Source organism: Ascaphus truei, chromosome 20 (genome assembly GCF_040206685.1).
Source record: "Ascaphus truei isolate aAscTru1 chromosome 20, aAscTru1.hap1, whole genome shotgun sequence".
In the NCBI taxonomy this organism is placed as follows: domain Eukaryota; kingdom Metazoa; phylum Chordata; class Amphibia; order Anura; family Ascaphidae; genus Ascaphus; species Ascaphus truei.
This window is the reverse complement of record NC_134502.1, coordinates 2,388,938-2,396,193: the sequence shown is the minus strand read 5'-3', so window position 1 is coordinate 2,396,193 and position 7,256 is coordinate 2,388,938.

Sequence of the window (7,256 nt, the reverse complement as noted above, 5' to 3'; positions counted from 1 at the left end):
AATACCGTGGAACTTTTATAGGGTCTGTGTCCCTATTTATAGGTGGAAGCCTCTCTCAAACAGTATATTCTATTGATACGATAGTATAGTATGTTAATAGTACTGTACTTTACTTTCTACCGGCTATGGGTTAGATTTATAGGTACAATTAAGATTATTTAATAATATACTGACAGATGGAATAGCACCCTTTGTGTTGTAGTAAAATATTCAAAGGTGTGTTTTAATTATATTGTAATCAACCCGAGATGCTGCGCAAAATCAAGATTCCCCAAGTGACAAGGTTAATTATACTCAGCGTAACTTTAGCCCTTTTAAACCTATTACGAAATCCCTGACTTGTTTAAATTGTACTGTACATATGACGTAATCAACCCTGACAAGTCGGGACGCCCAATCTAAGAATAGAATCTAATACGTGATTCAGAGTATATTTAATGTATACAACACAACTTTTACGTGGTCTGTGTTTCTGTTTATAGGACGCTTCCTCCGTTGTATATTACGTATATATAATTAACGTTAAAAAAGTCGGTGTCTCAGTTTATAGGATGGAACATTCATCATATACACCAGAGGTCCCCCGACTCCAGTCCTCAAGGACCACTAACAGTGCAGGATTTAAGGATATCCTCTCATTAGCACAGGTGGCCCAATCATTTTGACTGAACCACCTGTGCTCTAGCCGGGGTATCCGTAAAACCTGCACTGTTAGTGGTCCTTGAGGACTGGCGTTGGGGACCTCTGATATACGCCATTTATACTCAGTCTAGCTCATTTGAGTTGCTCCTCACTCATGTCAAGTTTGCGTGACTCATTTAAAGTGGGAAGTCTTCATGATTTGAACTTTGTCTCACTGGCAGTCTCGTTCACTGGACGACAGTCTCACTCATCAGAAGGTAGCCTACGGTAACTCATTAGAAAGGAGTCCTACACTTTAGAAGGTGGTATCATTTGCTGGAAGGTAGTGTTACTAACCAGAAGCCTGTCTCACTCTTTGCAAGGCAGTGTATCTCCCACTGGTAAAACAATCTCACTCCCTGGAAGACAGCCTCAGTCTTCAGAAGGCAATTGTATTCTCTGTCCGACAGTGTCACACGCTGGGAAAACAATCTCACTCATTAGAGGGCAGTCTCGCTCATTGGAGGGTTGTCTCACTCATTGGAGGGCAGTCTCACTCATTGGAGAGCAGTCTCCCTCATTGGAGGGTTGTCTCACTCATTGGAGGGCAGTCTCACTCATTGGATAGCAGTCTCCCTCATTGAAGGGCAGTCTCACTCATTGGAAGGCAGTCTAACTCATTGAAGGGCAGTCTCACATCTAAAGACTTCTAGTAGGTCTCACTCTACTACAGTATACCGAGAGCCCTTCCGTAAAAAATCATAGTTATATAATCTCTAACCCTTAACTTGCTGATCTTTGACAACTGTGTAATCTGTTTCTCTACAGTAGAAAAGAGGTAGAGTTGGTGTGATATGACTCAATTACAGTATTATTTCACCAACAACTCCTCCATGATTTACAGTTCAATTATCCCCAAATCGACAGGAAGATCGTAAACTTCCTATTGACCCCCAATTTGTTACTTAAATGAAGTGGCAGTCAAGCATTTTTCAAGGTTAATTCAACTCAAACTAGTCTTCATTAATGAGTAAACACACAATCGAAGTGAGTTCAAAACCCAACGTGCAGTATTATATGTTTATATATTTAATAGTGCCAACTGGAACACTACTGGGAAAGTAACCTGAAATATATAACAGAAAATAAAGATGCTCCAATGCACAGACAATATGAGATATTACAGTATTTGGATCATTTCTATATGTTTCCTCTTATAAGAATGGGTCCTTTGGTTGCCAAAACACGTTAAGCTTCAACCACGTCAAAGTAAACCCTTCATCAGACCTCTACACTACACTTTGAACTAACTGGCCCTTTTTTTTTTTCCAAGTCACCCTCTGCTTTTATTCAGTGCTAATTGCATCCTTGACTTTTCTTCTATCAATAGTCTCTTCGTCTCTTCTAATTCATGGAGTCTTTTATCTCCGTCACTGACTTGGACAAAGAAGTTCTTACTCATTTGGGTTACAGTTTCAAACCTACTATTTAACTCTTCTTAGGCCTCTCTTACAGAACGTTTCTCCTCCCGAGTGGCTCCATCTCTGTTCTCAGCTCATTAAAATCCTTTAGAGAAGCTCTGTATTGAGCCTGTCAATTTCTTCCAGAGACGTCTCCAATGCTGTATTAAGGTGATCAGTGGAGCTCTGGTCAATGGTAGCATCAGAATATGCCTTCTACAACTTACTTGACATGATCACCATGTCACTCTCCAACTGATGCTTTTCTTTCTCCTGTAATACACATTTAGCAATTGCTGAGGACAGACACTTTTGTAGTGCAGCCTTGGCCTCTTGCTCTTTATTTAGTTGTCCATAGAGGCAATCTATCTCATTCCCTGCAGATTGAGGTGCCTGGGTTAGGCTCTTATAACTTGGTTAAAGGTGTCCTCCTTCTTTTCCACTATTCCTGGGATGATTCTGTGAATTGCCTCAGGCTGCAGCATATATTTTTCGTCTAATGCAGACTTTCCTGAGGTTAAAGGTTCATCCTTAATTCCTTCTGCAGTTTCCACTATAATTGAACAGCCACTCTTCTTCTTTCTCTTTCTTTTTGCCTTGGGAAACTCTGAAGAATCAGTGGTACTGTGTTCACATTTGTTGCTCAAGACTGTTTTCAAAGTGGGAGACATAGATTCAGACATAGGGAAACCAAACTATCCATGAAAATCAGTAAAGAAGAAATGTGTCTTTAAAGCATAAGCATTGGAATAAACAACAGAAATAGTAGGCACAACAGGGGGGCAAAAAATAAGAGAGCTGACTTTTAGATTTGAGACCTTAGCATAAGTCACAGAGATAACATAAATTGCAAGGAAAACCATAAATAGAGAAGCTTGCTGTTATATCTGAAACTTATGAAATCAGGCATAGGAATATCATAGACAGCAGGAAAATCACAGCATAAGCAACAAAATAATGGGAGTATTTTAGTCTTTTGAAATGGAACCTGAGAACTAGCAGTGGTATACCCAAGCAAAGAAATTAAACGCAAGTCTAAAAACCTGCAGTGGCCCACCCAGAAATGCAGAGAGAGACAAGCCTTGTCCCGTGAATGAAAGTCAGAGTCTAAAATGGTCACAACAGGTACTGCAAGGGTTAACCCAGGCACTGCAAAAAAAAAACCCTCAAAGAAATAAATGTGCTCTGGTCTCTGCAGCAATAGTTCTAGACTTAGGGACTTAGACTAGGGAACAGGGGCTGAGAGCAGGGAACAAACTGGGACAAGTGAGATTACCAGCAAGGGCCTTTAATAAAGGTACATGACTCAAAACACAGAACAGGTACAGGAACAGGAACAGAAGCTGCGACAGAAACATGGGCATAAGGAGTCGGACACATAACAAAGGCAAGGAGAAACAGGAAACTATAAGGACAGAAGACAGGAGCAACAAGAGACAGACAGGCAGACAGAGGAACCCCGGAGCAGACAGAAAACAGCAGCACACCCAGTGGACAGGAAGGAACAGGGAGGAGAGGGAGAACTAGGAAAATATATGTCAGGGCTTTTTCCTGACGGGGTCATGGAACTCTGGACGAGGGTGACAACCTGCTCCCAGCAGATTCTGGATGTGCCCATCCCATTTGACCCCTGGGCCTGTTTATTAAATAGACCTTAATAAGCCCTGTCTAGAGTGGAGAATAACATGCTTATGCATACTGACTATACACGGATACTAGATGTAAGTTGACCTGCATATGGATAAAAAGAGAAACCTGAAACCATCTCAAAGATTAAACAAAGAATCTGGTTTATTTGAAAAAGGGAAAAGATGACAGGCTTTCTTACTGGCACATACTTGAAATTCCAAGGGATATGGCAGCCCCGGTTAATCTATGCAGGAGGCCCTATACTGAACCAAGATACCGTTTTGCTTTAGTCTAAAAATATGAAAGGATCTTGGGAGAAAACCTAATTCCCTACCACTGTATTTTCCTGCATTGATTAAGACCGCACCCTATGTCATGACTGTAAATGTACTCACCTGGCACCTGACCCTTCCTCAACCCTCCCTCAATTTCCCATTTGTATTTTGTACCCCCACTCCCCTCCCCACTGATTTATCAATGAATATGTCGATAAAAACTAAGTTGAAAAAATATATATTATTGGGATTATTGTTCACAGTAATATCAATACTAATAAAAAAAAACCTGCTATATATTCCAATCACAGTAACATGTGCAGCACGAGGGCCAGAGCCCAGATGTAATATAGTGTGGCTGGACTTCCCAGGCTCATAAAAGAGAGAGAGAAGTGGACATAGTATAGAACACTTTCTGAAGATAAAATACAAGTGAGCTCATTCCACTCACATCCAAGAATTAAAACAGCACTGTGACCACTCATGGTCCAGCAGTTGCAGTGTCCCAATCGACCACTCAAGCATTAGCCGGCTCCAGTTCTTCTGTTACCTGGTTGCGCTTCCAGGTTTTGGCATGGTGACACGCTTTGCAGCAGAGATGCAGGCCAAGATCCTTGTCCTGAGGAAGCTCCCATCTCTTAAGTGAAACGCGTAGGGTGGTCCCTTACCTGCATTCGCTGTTTGCTGTAGTTCCCAGCATATCAGAAGCAGCCGCCGAGGATCTCTTAGCCTCCCCATTTCCTCTCCCCTTTCCCTCCTCTACCTCATACTCTTACTCCCTCTCCCCTCCTCCTTCCCTCCCTCCCTCTCTTTCATCATTCTCTTGCTATCTCTCGCTACTCTTTTCTCTCTATTTTATTCTTTCCCTGTATTTCTTTTACTTTCTCCCTCGCTCTCTCTCACTTTTTTGGCTCCTCCTTCTTTCTCTATATATCGCTCTCATAGTCAATCTCTCACTACCTCTCTCCTTCTCTTCCTGTCTCCCCCTTTCCCTCCCCCTCCCCTCCTCCATGATTTTCTCTTAATTTCTCTCTCTATCACTCTTGCTCTTTCAATCTCTCTCTCTCTCTCTCTCTCTCTCTCTCTCTCTGACTTGCTCTTTCAATCTCGCTCTCTTTCAATCTCTCTCTCTCTCTCTCTCTCTCTCTCTCTCTCACTCTTGTCCTTTCAATTTCTCTCTCTCTCTCTCTATCACTCTTGCAATCTCTCTCTCTCTATCACTCTTGCTTTTTGAATGTCTCTCTCTCTCTCTATCACTCTTGCAATCTCTCTCTCTATCACTCTTGCTCTTTCAATCTCTCTCTCTCTTGTCCTTTCAATCTCTCTCTCTATCTCTCTCTCTGTCTCACTCTCTCTATCCCTCTTGCTCTTTCAATCTCTCTCTCCCTCTCTCTCACACTCTTGCTCTTTCAATCTCTCTCTCTCTCTCTCTCTCTCTCTCTCTCTCTCTCTCTCTCTCTCTCTTTCAATCTCTCTCTCTCTCTATCACTCTTGTCCTTTCAATCTCTCTCTCTATCACTCTTGCAATCTCTCTCTGTCACTCTTGCTCTTTCAATCTCTCTCTCTTGTCCTTTCAATCTCTCTGCCTCTCTCTCTCTCTCTCTCTCTCTCTCTCTCTCTCTCTCTCTCTCTCTCTCTCACTCTTGCTCTTTCAATCTCTGTTTCTCTCTCTCCCTCTCTCCTCTTGTAGAGTTGCTTCTAAATTACACAATTGAGTGAACCACTGGCCCGAAGGCTTGGTAGAGTTGCCATCATCCAAAAAAGTTTACATATCTTTGCTATCCCCCCAGCGGCCTTATTACAGTACTTAGTCTAATTATAACACTGATTTATTACCACACTGACAACCAAGGAACTTGTTAAAATGTCAGGGAAACAAGATAGAAATATGTGGTTGAATTAATAGAATACTTTCCAGGGCTGAGAATAAAGTTGAGTTGGTCAAATGGAGAAAGAAGACTGAAGAGTGTTCCTAACTTCAACGAGTGAGACCGTGTTCCAAAGAGTGATTCTAATGCTTGTCTTCGGATAAGAGAGGCTACCTTTTGATGAGTGAGACTGCCTTGAATTGAGTGAGAGTGTCCTCCAATGCATTAGAATGCGTTCTAATGCTTGAGACTTCTGTTTGATGAGTGAGACTGTCTTCCAATTAGTGAGATCATAGCATGTTCAGATAAGTGAGACTGTTCTAAAGAGTGAAACTGTTGAGACAGTCTTCTTTTTGGTGAGACTGCTTTCTGATAAGTAAATACCTCTTCTAGTGAGGTTGTGCTCTAATAAGTGTACATTCTAATCAGTGAGACTGCCTTCTAATGATTTAGACTACCTCCACCTCTCTCTCCTCTACCTCCTTCTCGCTTCCACTATTCTAAGGCATATTGCCACCAATAACGCCTATCTGTCTCCATTTCTCTCCTTCTCAATCTCTCTCTACTCCCCATCTGCCTTTCCCTCGCTCTCCCCCTAACTTTCTGTCTCTTTCTACCCCTCCTTCAGTTCCCTCCCTTTCCCTCTGCTCACTCTCTCTCTCTCTTCTCCTCTTGCTCTCTCCTCCTCCTCCCGCTCTCTCTCTTCCTCTCTCTCTCTTCCTCTCTCTCTCTGTCTCTCTCTCTCTTCCTCTCTCTCTCTGTCTCTCTCTGTCTCTGTCTCTCTCTCTCTCTCTCTCTCTCTCTCTCTCTCTCTCTCTCTCTCTCTCTCTCTCTCTCTCTCTCTCTTTCTCCCCCCTCTTTGCCTCCTCTATCTATCTTTCTCTTTTTCTCCCACCCACTGTTCTTTCTCTTGCAACCTCATTCTACCCCCTCTCCTCCTTCCCATCCTTCCTCTCTCTCCCTCGTTATACTGCTTTATCCATTCTACCTGTCCCACAAACTCCCTCCCATTAACCCCCTCTCTATATCTATCTCCCTGCCTCCATCTCCCTCCCTCTCTCTATTTCCCTCTTTTACCTTTCCCCCCTCTCTTTCTCCCCATGTCTCTCACTTCCCATTTTCCTTTCCCTCCCTCACTCTTTATCTCTCTCTCTCTATATATATCTTTTTCTTCTTCTTCTCTCTCTCTCTCTCTCTCTCTCTCTCTCTCTCTCTCTCTCTCTCTCTCTCTCTCTCTCTCTCTCTCTCTCTCTCTTTCCCTCTCTCTTTCTCTCTCTCTCTTTCCCTCTCTTTCTCTCTCTCTCTTTCCCTCTCTTTTCCCTCTCTTTCCCTCTCTCTCTCTTTCCCTCTCTCTCTCTTTCCCTCTCTCTTTCCCTCTCGCTCTCTTTCCCTCTCTCTCCCTC